The sequence below is a fragment of the Cheilinus undulatus genome, linkage group 10 (assembly GCF_018320785.1).
Source record: "Cheilinus undulatus linkage group 10, ASM1832078v1, whole genome shotgun sequence".
Lineage (NCBI taxonomy): Eukaryota > Metazoa > Chordata > Actinopteri > Labriformes > Labridae > Cheilinus > Cheilinus undulatus.
The window spans coordinates 48485684-48501119 of NC_054874.1; the positions used below are offsets into that span (position 1 = coordinate 48485684).

Below are 15436 nucleotides of genomic sequence, written 5' to 3' on the forward strand. Positions count from 1 at the left end.
GTCTCTCTACCAGAGGGCCACATCAGTTTAGTCTCTACCAGAGGGCCGCATTAGTTTAGTCTCTACCAGAGGGCCACATTAGTTTAGTCTCTCTACCAGAGGGCCGCATTAGTTTAGTCTCTACCAGAGGGCCACATTAGTTTAGTCTCTTTACCAGAGGGCCGCATTAGTTTAGTCTCTTTACCAGAGGGCCGCATAAGTTTAGTCTCTTTACCAGAGGGCCGCATAAGTTTAGTCTCTTTACCAGAGGGCCGCATAAGTTTAGTCTCTTTACCAGAGGGCCGCATTAGTTTAGTCTCTTTACCAGAGGGCCGCATAAGTTTAGTCTCTTTACCAGAGGGCCGCATAAGTTTAGTCTCTTTACCAGAGGGCCGCATAAGTTTAGTCTCTTTACCAGAGGGCCGCATAAGTTTAGTCTCTTTACCAGAGGGCCGCATAAGTTTAGTCTCTCTACCAGAGGGCCACATTAGTTTAGTCTCTTTACCAGAGGGCCGCATTAGTTTAGTCTCTACCAGAGGGCCACATTAGTTTAGTCTCTCTACCAGAGGGCCACATTAGTTTAGTCTCTTTACCAGAGGGCCGCATTAGTTTAGTCTCTACCAGAGGGCCACATTAGTTTAGTCTCTCTACCAGAGGGCCACATTAGTTTAGTCTCTTTACCAGAGGGCCGCATAAGTTTAGTCTCTTTACCAGAGGGCCACATTAGTTTAGTCTCTCTACCAGAGGGCCACATTAGTTTAGTCTCTCTACCAGAGGGCCACATTAGTTTAGTCTCTCTACCAGAGGACCACATTAGTTTAGACTCTCTACCAGAGGACCACATTAGTTTAGTCTCTCTACCAGAGGACCACATTAGTTTAGTCTCTCTACCAGAGGGCCACATTAGTTTAGTCTCTCTACCAGAGGACCACATTAGTTTAGTCTCTCTACCAGAGGACCACATTAGTTTAGTCTCTCTACCAGAGGACCACATTAGTTTAGTCTCTCTACCAGAGGACCACATTAGTTTAGTCTCTCTACCAGAGGGCCACATTAGTTTAGTCTCTCTACCAGAGGGCCACATTAGTTTAGTCTCTACCAGAGGGCCACATTAGATTAGTCTCTACCAGAGGGCCACATTAGATTAGTCTCTACCAGAGGGCCACATTAGTTTAGACTCTACCAGAGGGCCACATTAGTTTTCTGCCCTCTGCTCCTCACTTAAATCAAAGTGAGAGCTTTTTAAGTTGTCAGAGTACATGCTGAGCTGTAAAGGAGAGGATGGTATGCTTCAGTTTTCTCATAACAAGCCTGAGGGACTAAAGCATGTGACACAGCATGCATCATAGCAATCGAGTACTCCTGTCCTGATTTTCTTGGTTTCTAAGACTGTATGAAGACAAATTCCTATTTTTTATTTCCAAACACTATGGCACCCTAAAGTGTCTTTTTCCCCTTTTGTATACTTGGTAGGTCTTTTAAATAAAGTTAGCCTTTAGGGTGCATCCAGACCATGAGCAAGCTCAGTCTGTTTGATTAGTATTAGTGCTCCATGTAATGCTCAGGCACAGAACACCTTCTTGGCCCTGGTCTGAATGGAAGACAAGGGTGTAGGTATGGTCCCATTTCTCATGCATGCACACAAGTGAGCTTGTCAAGTGACTTCCATATCAAACACATGAAGTATATTCTCTTGTCAGGACCAGAAGGAGAACCACGTCTGTATCTTCATCTGCCTCTTCAAATCCCTCATATATGTGTCACCATGACACGATGTGTTTACAAAATATAGTGCCTAACATTAGCCTCCTCATTAGCATGTTGTTCCCTCACCTGTACTATCTGACACAGGTGTAACACCTTAAATGTGCAGCCTGAATGTGATCCAGGTAGACAAACCAACTGGGACGATGGTAAAGACGAGCTCACCTGGGAGAACGAAGAGGAATGGAAAGAGTGATCCGTGTCTCATTAATGAGTGGAAACACAGCGTCCATGAGGGAGACAGAGTAATAATGTCACTCAATCACAGCCAAGGAAGCTCCGTAACACAGAGACACATGAAGGAGAGAGAGCTGGGATTATAGGGATCTGTGAGGAAGAAACCAGCCTGACGCCTCCATCAAGACCAGAGGAGGACGTTTAGAGACCAGCAAGGTCCAAAATATTAAAAATAGTTTCTATCTATGAAACATCATCAGTCGAAATGTCAATAATCAATGTGGAAATGATCTACAGCGGCCCCTAATGCTGGACATGGGTCTTTCATGTTTATTTCATGTTTTCATGACCATTTTACTTAAACGAAGACCAGTATGAAGCAGACAGAGTGGTTAAACTAGACTCTATGGTCACAGAGGCTGGAGATCTTAAAGGAGTCTGTTATAGTAGAAAGTTCAGCACTGTTACTGAGCAAAAGGTCGGTTAAACCTTTGTGTAATAAGAATGAGCTTACCGTGTGTTTACTCACATCTTTGTAGCTGGAGTTAAACGACCGAGGGGACCAAACATGACACGACTTTTTAGAAAGAGAGCAATGTTTGTGAGGAGGAAAAGCTCTACAGCAGTGAGGGCATTCCCTTTTAAGTAACTAGAAAAGCACTTGGAGAGTGCAGTCGTCTGCCACTGGCCCTATCTCCCAGTAGTGTAGAATCCTTTAAAAAATTCCTGGATCCGTCCCCATGTGCCCCCCACCACGGCATTCGCTGATTATTCCCTCCCCGGTGGGGTGGACACACGGTGAGGCAAAGTATTAGCTTCACTACTGGCGGACTGTCATGGTGGAAGCATTGCCTGCCGGTGCCAACAGATGCACTGGCAGTCTCACCCATGGTCTCACCGGACGACTGAAAAGTCATGGCAGAGGGTGAATATTCCTCTATTCCTCCCAGCATTGTGAGTATTCTCGCTACAATTCACTGTCTTTCTCTCTGTTACGCTCCAACTCGTCTCCTCGACCAGGCGTGTGTCTTGCAAACTCTATAAACTCCCAAACTTTGAATAGAAACACACCTAAAAATGCTGCTGGGATTGAAGTTACTCATGTCTACCATCTCCTGGTGTAAAGTGGTAACAGCGCAGACCTCTGCCATTAGCCCTATCTCCCAATAGTAAAGAATCCTTGAATCCTAGTAAAAAATCCCTGAATCCAGATGGTGATCCAGATCAGTCCCAAAATCTAATCAGTTCTTCCTTATGCCATTTCTGACATTTCCTGAAAATTTCATCAAAATTGTCAGCAACTTTTTGAGTTATGTTGCTAACAAACCCACTCAATCACATAACCTCCTTGGTGGAGGTAAAAACACTAGGGATGCACGATACTGAATTCCAATATGCCAATATTTAAAGATATATTTTAGCGAATATCCGATATTTAAATATGCTTTTTAGACAAGAAATTTCAGTCTTTTTGGACACACTATAACCCTTTAAAATCTATGGGCCCATTTGCATTTTTATTTTAACCGTGGGTAGATAGAGCAATAATTCTATTTGCATATAAAACCAGAGGAGTAACACTAACACATCATTAGGGATAGGGATCATTCATTTTTATTGATATTGATACCCTTATCGATACTCCTTATTGATCTGAGTCCTTATCGATACTTTTCTATAGTTTGGTGGAAAAACAAAATGAGGACAAATATTTACGCTCCTCTTAGCTGAGTAGAGCTTGAGTTAAAAGCTACGATTCAGTCTGTCACATCTATTTTATATCCCTCAAATATAAACACATTTCACAACTGTATGCACAAAGTATTCATTAATTAAAACTAAATTTCACCATTTTTATGTGACATTTTAACACATCTTAACATATAGAATACAGTTGTCTAATTTACTGAGGTTACCTGAATGCATCATATTTTCCGTCTTTCAGCTGTGGAGTTCTCTAATTAACTTCAATTCTGCCAATTCCACCACGGATTTCTACACTGGATTAATACTATTAACAAACAGGACTGTCTCAAAGTTCTGGAGCTGTTTTCAGCATTTATCTGAGCAGCTGAAGAAGAAAACTGTCATAAAGCAGCTGAAGAGAGGGATACGAGAGCCTGTTACTCTCAGCGCAGGCGGATAAGTTTGCATGCGACTCGCATGCAGCGTCTTTTCCTCAAGCCGACAGTTGAAGGTACCACACTCTGGTCTAACGGATGCACAGTATTGATGTGTTTTTAGTTTATGTTCCCCTTGTAAGAACTGATGTATTTTTTACACCAGTTGTATCTTAAAATGACGTTACGTCACAGAGCCTGTGAGACCCGACAGCAGTATTGATAAGCTAAAACGTTATTGATTTTCGGGTATTTCAAAAACACAGATCCCCATCCCTACATCTCACACAGTCAGTGTGTTCCAGAGTTCTGTTTCCTTTTAGACACATCCTTCCTTCTTTTGCGTAAATGTAGTACAAAGCACACACATGAAAAACAATGTAATATAATATAACCTGGGCTATAATTGTGTTGTTTTCTTGCAGGTCACGAGTCGCACTTGTTGTTTCAACATGGTCTTCTGCAAACACACGTATGCTCAAAAGTATCTAGTCTTTTTTAAAAAGATTCTGTCTTTTTGCAAATTGAGCACGATTTCATTTTATTTTCGTTTTTGCCACAGCTTATAAAGATGAGTGTATTTCACAAATGAAGTTGTGAACATACTCAAAATATTTGTTGTTTTTTGTGGGTTGAAAGGATCTTGTGCAATTTTTTTACAAACACAATTTTGAGAGATACAGCTGTGACATCTCTGTATTTAGGAAAACGTGTGATTTTTCATTTTTCTTGTGTTTTTTTTTTTTTTTTTTTTTTTTGCACTTTTGAGCAATTTAATTTGTTACTATGGACTTCTAACAAACATATCATTCAAGTTTGGGTTCCAAGGGTTGTATTGATGTACAGCAAATTCAAAAACTTCAAAAAAGGCACTACAGCATGTAAAAATGTAAAGACATGCTCTGGTGGATTTGTTGTATTGTAGGTCATAAAGGGTTAAGGTTTGATGACCAAGGAAACAGACTTTAGTCCTTAAAAACACTTTAAAGTTTAAAGAATGAGTATAAATAAGAAAAAGACTTCAACTGACACAGGTCTGTTAGTTCAGCCTAAAACGTCACTAATTTATGAGTATATCTGGACAAAATTAACAGTCGATTACTGAAATACACAGGCAAAAACTCAGATCTAAATATCAGTGGAAATTTTGAGATCTGCCGATACCAGAATGACAAAATCGCACATCCCTAAATAATACTGATAACACAGGACAGATGTTTGTGAATAACGGGACTAAAAGTTGAAGGTTGAAAGAAATTTTTATTTTGAAAACCTGGGACCTTTATAGGAGAACCACTTTTTCAGGACAGGAAATATTTATTTGGGATTTGGAAACTTTTTTTATTATTTATTGCTGTAATTGTAAACTTTAAACATTTTTGTCCTTATTTGTAATTGGGATGGCATTTTTGGATATTTAGGATTTTTGTTTTGTCTTGTTTCTTTCTTTTTTTTTTTTTTTTCAAGATTTATTTTTGGGCCTTTTCACGCCTTTATTGGATAGAGGAAGGACAGATAGACTCAGAAACAGGGAAGAGGATGGGGAGAGACATGCGGTAAAGGGCCACAGGCTGGATTCATATAACCTTGCAAAGCAGATGGATACGCCCATTTCCTTGTTTTTAACTGGTGAATCCATCTTGCAAAGCTCCCATCTGAACCGTTTGGGCCCGGTTAGAAAGTGACAGGACCAATCAGTGACGAGGGGCAGTACTTTCAGGTGCGGCAGAATTGTGCAGTAAACAAACAGCAGCAAGAGCTGGTGCAGTTATGGAGGAAGAGATTAGCGTGGATGCTGCTAAAACGCCAGTTTGATCAGAACTTGACGACATTTCTTCTTTAGAAGAAGAACAAAGAACAGCAGTGAGTAGTTTTCTTTTCAATAACGACAAAAGTGGAGTTCTAACATGTCTATAGTCGCCATGTTTCATGTTATTCCTCAGTAGCTGCGCAGGTGCAGCTCGATAGCAGCTACATCATGTGTTTTGTTGCTCTGATTGGCCCGTAGAGATGTGACAGACAGAACAATCACCCAATCATACTCTGAGTGTTTTTGAAGCCTCTGCCTTTTCCTATTGAAGCTTTCCCAGATGGATGTGTGAAACAAATCCATCTGGCGTGTCAGGTTAGAAAACTGGGACCATGATTTGGAAAACTGGGAACTTAATTTGAGTATTTTCTTGATTTCTTTTTCAATGATAAGAACACAATATTTAAAAAATGGGAACTTTTATGGAACATGAGGATCTTATACTGAGAACGGGACAGTGTTATGAGAATCAGTGAAACTAAGATCTCATTACAGAACTTTGGTTATTTTAGTAAAAACAGGACATTTATAGAAGAACTTAAATGTAGAAATAGTGGTAATAGTGGCTTGACTCCTCTCTCTCTAGCAGATCAAGCTTTTAAAGTTCCCATCATTACTGATCATTAAAAATAACTAAGAACAATTTAAATCAGGAGGAACTGAAATGTCTAAGAATGTAATATCTAGAAAACCTGACCGTACATTTTTCAGCTCATAGCCATTCTCCTGTCAGTCTTATTTTAATCAGATCTGATGTTTAGGAATCTGAGGTAAAAGTATGAATTCTGACAGGTGTTTGGGCAGCAGCCTGTAGTGTGTATTATATTTGGTACCCCCCCCCCCCCCGGTCTGAACAAAGAAGCTCCGACTCTCAGACAGCAGACAGAGAAGGAGATGTGTTGATTGGTGTGATGAACGATGAACCAACAGCTGCTCTTTTTTTCTCTTATAGACACAAAAACACAGAAACACAGACGCTAACACACACTAGAGCCAAGAGAAAACACACTCAGGTGTTGTCATGATTCTTCTGTGAACTCTGAACATCTACAGTCACTAACAAATCCTCCTTCCTCCTTCAGCTGATCAGGGTTTGACTATTAACACTAACCCTAAGGCACACAAAGATCAATCCAAAATTTGAAGGCACACCAAAATCAACTCCATGTAAAACAGCTGATTTAACGCATGATAAAGAACCTTATATTGTTGTATAGTTAGAGGAGGAATGTATGGTTGCACACCTTGACTAGCCTCTAGGTGCACCAGTGTGCCTTGCTACAGCATTTGAGAACCACTGGTCTATTAATGCAGCAACAATACCCTGATCTTTCAAAATAAAATGTCTAAATTAATTTTTAAACCTTTGTTTTATATTTATAGTTAAATAAATTACCTCAATATTTAAAACATCTGAGAAATCTGTCACTGTTGGAGCTCTAACAGGATGTATTATCAGCAGGTTTAGTCGTCATTACTCTAAATTAGCGTTGTTTAACTCTGATCAACTGTAGGGACAAACAGTTAAAAAAAAAACTCTGGTTTTACCTTTTTTCATCATCCTTCTCTATTGTAGACTAATAATAAATATCTGGGTTAAAAAGCATGTTTAAAATATCACTTTTATCCTCATTGTCAACTTCATTAGACAATTTTTTGTTCATTTTACAAAATAAATGCATTATCTTTTGTTTGATTCTGCTTGTTTGTTAAAATACCAGCTAATCTATCAGCATTAATAACTGATTTATTTAAAAAGATGACTTTAATATGGTTCATATTAAAGATAAAGTTAGAATATAAGATATTTCAGATGAATGGAAACATAAAAACTGAGTGAAAATAAAGCATTTTATATCAAATATCATTACTGAATACCCGCTTTAGATAACTGAAAACTAAACATTCAATTTGAATTAATAAAATAAAAAAATAAATGCATTTTTTGTGTCTGATAGAGTTGAAAAAAAATCAAAATATGATAATAATAATAATAGTAATACCTTGAATTTATATAGCGCCTTTCAAGAAACCCAAGGATGCTTTACAGGAACACATAGACATGATGGGAAAAAGTCCCTTTTTTGGTAAAAAATGTAGAATTAAAACTCTGCTCCTATACACAACTGTTAGTTTAGACCTCAGCCTGCACAAATATCCACTTTAGATTATTGTAGTAGAACTAAAGTTGGAACCTGGTTTTATGTGGGATGTACAATTCTGGATTTTTGCTGATATTAACAGTTTAATTTTAGCCGAGACTGATGTTTAAATATAGTCCAGACCTTCAGAAACACAAGTTAAAGTCTGAGGATGAACTAATGGACAAATTCCAGTTCCTTAAGAAGTTAAAGTGTAAGGAATGATGGAGGATAAACTCCAGCTGACTGGTCTGTTGGTCCAGACTCAAACTTCACTATTTTAGAACATGTGGCGGATATTTACAGCTCATACAGGCAGAGTTTGTAACCGAAATATCAGCAGAAATTTTCATATACAGTTATATTCCACATCTCTATGTTTTGTCTCTTTCCCTAGAATCAGTGATTTTTATCTGCCTCTCTTCCACCTCTGAACGAAATAAACCGACTAAAAATAAATGTTAAATCTGACATTTAAAGCCGACTGTAAGAAACAAACTGACTGATGTGAATTAGACTGGATCATTTCTGAGGTCAGATTATTTTACAAACTAAGACTAAAAAGAGCCACACGAGGCTCGGCGCCCCGTTCTGACTGCTCTAAAGGTGAAACTGCAGCATCCTCAGCCTCATGTAACACCAAAGGTTGTGTTTTTATCTGCTGGCTCTGACAGCCCTAGACGTGACAGCTCTACTGTTAACACGCTCAGACACCTCCTCTACAGCATAATTAACACCCTAAACTCACAGTCAGACTGTAGTACACAAGCATCAACACAAACATCCCTACCCCCACCTCACAACCAGACCAGAATCACGCTGGTGTGTTTAAATCCTCTGAGTGAGGGTTAAACCTCAGTGTTAGTGCTGCAGGCATGACTGCAGTCCTGTAAGGCAGCACTCAGGGTTTATGAACACCTGTGTCTTACCTGCACATGATCTCATGGGTGAGGAGGACACGACACATCTCTGGGTTCTTGTCCTGACCTTCGTACAGGATGGGCTGGAGAGACAGAGACGAACACGGGTCAGATCAGGATTCAGGGACGGGAAATATGGCGAGATGTTACAGATGAACAGAGAAAATTAGAAATGAGAATAAGACGATTATAATTAGATGAGAGGGATGTCAGGATTAATGTTTAATAATATAACTGAAGATCAATATGTTTGTGGACTTTTTAAACCACTGATCAATAACATAAACAGTTAGATCCAAGACGAACCAGCATAGCATCCAACCAGTTTATCCATTATATAAACCAGTACATCCATTATATAAACCAGTACATCCATTATATAAACCAGTTAAGCCTCCATATAAACCAGTATCCATTATATAAACCAGTTTGGCCTCCATATAAATCAGTATCCATTATTTTAACCAGTTAAGCATCTATATGACCCAGTATATCCATTATATAAAGCAGTTTAGCCATAATAAAAACCAGTATATCCATCATTTAAACCAGTATATTCATTATATAAACCAGTTAAGCCTCCATGTAAACCAGTATATACATCACATAAACCAGTTCAGCATCCATATAAACCAGTATATCATTATATAAACCAGTTCAGCATCCATATAAACCAGTATATCATTATACAAAACCAGTTCAGCATCCATATAAACCAGTACATCCATCACATAAAGCAGTTTAGCCATAATTAAAACTAGTATATCCATCAGAAAAACCAGTTTAGCCTCCATATAAACCAGTATATCATTATATAAACCAGTTCAGCATCCATATATGCCAATATATCCATTATATAAACCAGTTCAGCATCCATATAAACCAGTATATCATTATATAAACCAGTTTAGCATCCATATAAACCAGTATATCATTATATAAACCAGTTTAGCATCCATATAAACCAGTATATCCATCACATAAAGCAGTTTAGCCATAATAAAAACCAGTATATCCATCACATAAAGCAGTTTAGCCATCACATAAACCAGTTCAGCATCAATATAAACCAGTATATCATTATATAAACCAGTATAGCATTATATAAAACCAGTATATCCATCACATAAAGCAGTTTAGCCATAATAAAAACCAGTATATCCATCACATAAACCAGTTCAGCATCCATATAAACCAGTATATCATTATATAAACCTGTTTAGCTGCCATATAAACCAGTATAGCATTATATAAACCAGTATATCCATAATATAAACAAAATAAAAAGGTAAAACCTTTTAAACCTGGTTTGCCTCATGTATAAACCATTTTAAAACAGTTTTTTGTATTTTTCACTTTTATATTAGTTACTGTAGAATTCAGGGCAAATCTAAACCAGTTTAGTGTAACTGGAACCAGTTCAAAGTGTATCTAATCCAGTTTAAACTGTGTCATCTGATCTGGTTCCTGCAGGTGTTTCTTTTATTTTCCTCCCCTAAAAACAAAGTCAAACATGGCTGCCGACCACAGAACCCCCCCCCCCGCTTCGGTGGTCTCAGCCTTCTCCTGCCTTCCCAGAATTCCCTGCCAGATGGCGGGCGGCGCCCCAGGATGAAGCCCCCCTCCTCAGGCTCCCGTCCTCCCCCCTCCTCCCCCACCGAGCTGTCATGTCAGCGTCCGGATGACGGATGACCGCTGAGAGTGTGTGTGGTGGTTTTAGTGAAACCCTGGTGGTTGGAGATGAACTCCCCTCAGTGTGTGTGTGTGAGAGTGGGTGTGTGTGAGAGTGTGTATCCCTTCACGGTGACCCACCACTACCTCATCCACCTTTATAGTCTAAACAGACCTCCGCCCTGCACACAGGCTCACCCTGGGGGACGATACTTTTAGGATAACGACCTCTCCTGCATTATTGATCCCCGTCCTGGCTCTGTTCCTCCACACTCAAACGCTCCAGTTTGACCAGCAGGGATTGCATCAGACACACAAAAATACACACACTAATACACACAGGCTCCCTGCATGTGTAGATGTGAAGGTCGATATTTATACATCATCATTCCTGATGCAAGAATCCCATCAGAGTCTGATCCACCTCCACTTTTAGGACTGCTGCTCCATGTTCAGCTCTTTCTAGAGGAGCGGAGAGCCAAACGCTCCCATGAAAAAGTCTAACGCTTTTCAGAAATTAGAGTTTGTGAAGTGACAGTTCTCCTGCAGTAGGGACTTTTATTTAAATTGTTTATGTTTATTACAAAGAGCAGATGTTTTTGGCTAGCTGGATCAGTATCAGAAAAAGTGGGACGCTTTGATTCTGGAGAGTTGTGACAGGTCAGGTCAGGTGTGGGTGCATATGCCGGTTCTGGACTTCTCTGACTTCCTGATGGCCATCCTCCAGACCTGCTCAAGGTCCAGGTCCCATCTCTCCTGGTATACTCCTAACTGGCCCCACCACAATGCCCACCGCTGCCCCTTGCATCTGGACCAGCCCACCAGGTCTTGATCATCCAGTATGCGGTAAGCTGGATCAGGCCCAGGAGAGAGCCCCAGGTGCCCGTAAAAGCGTAGCTGCCGTTCTCGACTCCAGCCTTCCCATCCCTGCTCTCCTGAGCACGTCAGCATCAGGCACACGATGCAACAAAGAGGAGTCCAGGCCTCGCAAGAGTACAGTAAGACCAGGGGGACCAAGGACCCAAAGACTTTAATCTGCATGCTCAGATACCAGTAACACCACACTGTCTTCCTTGCACGAGTCTTAGTCTGCGGTTGATCTCAGCCTCACAGTCAGAGGGTCAATGGATTCACCGACACAGATCAGATGGCAGCATCCGAGGCATCCCTAAAGTCCTGGATCCGTGTCCTGACCCAGGAGACCTGCATTCCCAACACTTCGGCGTCCTCACTCAGTGAGTTAAGAGAGGACATCTACAGTCTCTACAAGGATCACAGCATCATCAGCAAAGATCTGGACAACATCACTCCACAGTTCCATCATCCAGTCCATACTGGTCCTGAAGAGCTGGGACTGCTGGGACCTTCATTTGAAAACCAGGCTTTGAGTTTTGGGACTAATTCTCTGGGATTCAAATTATTTTGGAATTCCAACCATCAAACATAAACTTTTAGCTTATTTCTGAAAATTGGAACTTTCTGGAAATTTGGTCAATTCAAAAATGTTTTTATTTACAGTTAGTTTTAAGACCTAAAAGATAACCTTTAAAAATCCACTTTTATTCAATTATGACTTTTTAAAAATATTAGACAGTGGTGACATTTGAGGCATTCTTTAGAAAGTTAAACTTTTTTGCAAAAGGTATTTTCTTTCAAGAATTCACTGAAAATATGAGTATTTTGGTGAAAATGAAGAGTTAAAGGGAAGTTTGTGGGCCAAAGTCATTCTGAATATTTGTTAAAAAAAAAAAAAAAAAAAAAAGTGGGAAAATATTATGAAAAGAGGTTGTTTTGAAAAAATTGAGGAATGTTTTGAATGGTTAGGAAATTTTCAAAATTCATTTTTTCTAAAGAAGTGAGGAATTTTAGAGAAGTGATGGTTTTGGAAAACACTCAAATAGGGGCTTTTTTTTTTTGAGACATAATGAAGACTAGCTGACTCATCCCCTGTGAGGATTTGGGTCTTGAATGGGCTGACTGTGGGTCCAGACTTACATGAACTGGTTTCTAAATCATTTCAGGCCGACCTCAGGGGTTGCGAGGGTCATCTCTACAGATTAAGCTGCATGAATCCACCTAGGACTCCCTGTGAGTCCCCCACTGACTCGGGGGTTCTGGGGGGTCCTCATCGATCCAGGGGGACTCCAGCTGACCTGTCTGTCAGCGCGGACTATGGAGCGGTGGGGTGTCATGTAGTGGGAGGTGAAGGTGTGCTTGTCACAGAGGAGGAGGTGTCAGGATTATTGTCTCCTGTGTGTCGTCGCTGAGCCACATTAGAGGGTATTGATCGCTTTCAGCCGCTGACGCTTTGTTGAGGAGCCGCTTGGTACATCGATCGGTGACATGCCGACAGGCTCGCGGGGCTGGAGGAGAGATTCATGTATTCAGATTTAAGTAGTCCTGATATCAATGAGTGATGCTGCTGATTGATTATAATGATGTTTAATTCTACAGAACTAAGGTTTGCTGTATGCCCCCCCCCAATGCTCAACTGTCCATTTTATAGCAGAAATAAAAATGTCTGCAGGTTCAGAAAAACATTTGGGTCTGAATAGTTCATGTTTTTATAGAGGAACACTGTAGGGGGTTGATTCTGCCGAGCCTCAATCTGCAAAAGTTACGACAGCATGGCTTCACAATAAAAGAGGGCGGGGCCTAAAATGTTTTATGGGATGGCATGTTCTATAGGCTTCTGAAGACGACATCATCTTCAAAGGCAAGGTCGGAACGTTATAAAGACCTTAAAGGATGACATCATCTTCAAATGCAAGGTTGGAATGTTGTATAGACTTTCAAGGATGACATCATCTTTAAAGACAAGTTTGAAATGTTTTATAGACTTTAAAGGATGACACCATAGAAGGCAAAAGAAGTCCATTTGGTGAAGGCGGTGATCTTGGGCACTTTTTTTTACTTTTTTCCCTACATTTCTAAGAAATAGTCGGCCATAGTTGTGCAACTTTTGGGAAATTTTTAAAAAGAAAAACATGTCCAAAGTTGCCAACAAGAGAGGTGAATTATGTTGAAGTATGCTGGGGGGGGGGGGGTCAGCTCTCTCAGATACAAGTGTGTGTGTGTGTGTGTGTGTGGGGGGGGGGGGGGGCCTAAAAGGACTAAACATGCAACTGACAACAAAATAAGAGGACCCAGTAATGACTGCAGTACTGTTTTTATTGACCAGGCAAAGTCCTGCAGACTGCCTAAACTGCATATATCAGAAAGCTTGTGTGTCTAACATTAAAATACAGCTGAAGATCTTTATTTTTCTAAAGCTTCAGCACTTTTCATTCTATCATCTATTAAAATAACAGACTGTATTATTCTAAAACAGGCTGTGTCAGGCTCAAAACTTTGACATTTTATGTGTTACTGGTAGAAAACTGAAGCTTAGGTTTAGCAGCAGCAGCAGGAGGATCTGGAGCTGTGTGAGCTGCAGGAATGAAGCGCGGAGGTCGGCTGGCAGGACGGACTGGAATTTGGAAATATTTGGGGTTTCATTTCTTGGCAAAGAAAGCGTTCACAGGTTCAGATCCCACACGGGGGTTTCTGAGTGAGTGAAAACCGGAAAAGTGGGAGGAGCGGGAGGATCTGGAGTCGGCTAAAGAACGACTGGAAAGGAAAACACATCAGAGCTGCGAGAGTTTAGGAACGCTAGCGAGGAGGAGGGAGAGTCAGACGAAGGGTTAAGAAGAGAAAATACATTCATGAGGGTTAGGTGAAGTTTGAGGAAGCAGAGCAGAGAGTAAATGAGGAGTGTAGGGCTGGAAAAAGGACAGATTCGGTTTATTTGTGGGTTTTTTAATTTTTGGACGAGCTTAAGGTGAGGGCAGGTTTCTAAAGTCACACTGGGTCAGAATAAATTAGCGGTTTTAGTTGGCGCTACGCGTCGGAAACCAGCTGAGAGTCTGCAGAAGGACTCAGAGAGGAAAAGGATTTCTGGTTTACAAAAACATTCTAAAAAACATGAACTGGTTTTTAAAATAAGGCAAAAATAAAGCTAAAATCTGACCTTTTTGTTTTTAGGACAGATTTAATTCTAAATAACCCCAATCGTTCTAATAACTTTAGCCCACAGGAGAGGAGACTCTTTCTGTTATGGTCTCAAAAACTTAAACACATTTATGAAATTATATCAACGTTATCTATCAAAACAAGCCTAAAATAGTTCTGTGAGGGTGAACTGCAGACCTACCCACACTGATAAGCCCAGAGACTGGCCCCTGATAAACCCAAAGAATGGCCCCTGATAAATCCAGAGAATGGACCCTGATAAAACCGGAGAATGGACCCTGAAAAACCCAGAGAATGGACCCTGACAAACCCAGAAAATGACCCTGATAAACCCAGAGAATGACCCCTGATAAACCCAGAGAATGACCCCTGATAAACCCAGAGAATGACCCCTGATAAACCCAGAGAATGACCCCTGATAAACCCAGAGAATGACCCCTGATAAACCCAGAGAATGACCCCTGATAAACCCAGAGAATGGCCCCTGATAAACCCAGAGAATGGCCCCTGATAAACCCAGAGAATGACCCCTGATAAACCCAGAGAATGACCCCTGATAAACCCAGAGAATGGCCCCTGATAAACCCAGAGAATGACCCCTGATAAACCCAGAGAATGGCCTCTGATAAACCCAGAGAATGGATCCTGATAAACCCGGAGAATGGACCCTGAAAAACCCAGAGAATGACCCCTGATAAACCCGGAGAATGGACCCTGATAAACCCAGAGAATGACCCCTGATCAACCCAGAGAATGGCCTCTGATAAACCCAGAGAATGGACCCTGATAAACCCAGAGAATGGACCCTAAAAAAACCCAGATAATGGACCCTGATAAACCCAG

At 40.6% G+C, this 15436-nt stretch overlaps 1 pseudogene; it reads right to left on the reverse strand.

Annotated features, from left to right (window-relative positions):
* LOC121516234 overlaps positions 1–15436 on the reverse strand; it is a 227414-nt pseudogene that overhangs the window by 169139 nt on the left and 42839 nt on the right.